This window comes from Elephantulus edwardii, unplaced genomic scaffold, assembly GCF_000299155.1.
Source record: "Elephantulus edwardii isolate Elephantulus edwardi_28Jun2011 unplaced genomic scaffold, EleEdw1.0 scaffold00129, whole genome shotgun sequence".
Classification (NCBI taxonomy): domain Eukaryota; kingdom Metazoa; phylum Chordata; class Mammalia; order Macroscelidea; family Macroscelididae; genus Elephantulus; species Elephantulus edwardii.
Genome location: NW_006399879.1, coordinates 2,415,194 through 2,416,606, shown reverse-complemented (window position 1 = coordinate 2,416,606; position 1,413 = coordinate 2,415,194). Strand labels below are relative to the sequence as shown.

General features: G+C 42.4%; 1 protein-coding gene across 1 annotated transcript in view; it reads left to right on the top strand.

The window, feature by feature from the left end:
* The window catches only part of EVC2 (Ellis van Creveld syndrome 2), a 140,938-nt gene that overhangs the window by 38,458 nt on the left and 101,067 nt on the right, over positions 1–1,413 (top strand). The gene's annotated exons all lie outside the window — the stretch shown is intronic.

The following is a 1,413-nucleotide window of genomic DNA, read 5'->3' as shown; positions in this document are numbered from 1 at the left end:
GTATATTCCTTCCATCTTCTTTTAATACTTCCTGAATCATTTAATATTCTACCTAAAGCATCCTTGATTATAGTAACTCGAGGTTTAAATTTGTTCTTCAGTTCCTTGAGCTTAAGAAATGCTGAGCGAGTTCAGCCTTTTTGATTTTCTGACTCCAACTCCTTGCTCATGTCATTGTAATATTTTACTTTGTCAACCCGTGCTGCATTTTGAAATCTTCTGTTCAGCTTTTTAGTGTCTTGAATTCTTCCTTCTGCTTTGGCATCTCTGCGCTCCAGTGCAATATTCAGAGTCTCTTCTGACATCCATTTTGGTCTTCTCTTCCTCTTCTGTCTTTACAATGACCGTTTGCACTCTTCTTGGATGTTACCCTTGATATCCTCCCACAGCTCACCTGGTCTTTGCTCATTAGGGTTCAAGGCCTCAAACCTGTTCCTGAGATGGTTCTGAAATAAGGAAAGGTTTGGCACTTAACAACAATAACAACGACAACACAGAGAGAGCTACGTTGGCCTAGTGGACAGTAAGTTATGTTACCAAGCCCAAGGTGGGTGATTTTAATCTGTGGCCGTCAGGCCTGGTTTAAATTGTTTTTGTTTTTGTCAAACATTCTTCTAAGTGGTAAAACACTGGTCTGTCCATTTGTTGTACAGAGGTAACTCATGGTTGTTGTGATGCTAAACTCTGGACACTGATGTGTCACATTCGATAATGGTTACTGATGGTGGACAGTGTTTGGTGGAGCTTCCTGATTAAAACAAACTTGGAAGCAGGAGTGGCATCCACTTCCGAAATGGCTTGCCTCCAGAAACTCTATGAACAGTGCTCAGGTCTTTCTTTCAGAGGGTCGCTATGAGTCGTCTACGACTCAATGGCACTTAACAACAACAACAACAAATAGTCTCATACCCTAATTGTTATTTTGTTGCTTCCTTATGCCACTCAGCACAATTCATTCTGGTTTCGTCTGTGTTGTGTGGTATTTCACAAATTCTTGATCATTTTTCAGTGCTGCGTAATATCCCACTGTGAGCACAGCACAGCATCTTTGACAATTTCTCCACCGATGGAAACTCTTCCAGCTCTTTGCTGTTGTCAGTGACTCTGCAGTAAACATGATGTGAATATGCCAGTTTGGGTTGCAGCTCTGTTACCTTGTGATATGTACCCTGTAGTGGGGTGATTGGATCAGATGGTATTCCCAGCTTTCTAGGGAAGCACCAAACAGTTTTCTCTGGTGGTTGCACCATTTCCATCCCCACCAGCAGCGTAGGAGTGTTCCGCTCTCTCAAAACCCTCAGCGTATTTGCTGTTTGATTCCTTATTGAACGTTGTTATTTTCTCAGGGGGGAGATGATGGTTGTGATTTACACTCCGTAGCGGATGATCGTGAGCGTGTCTTCATGTGCTTAT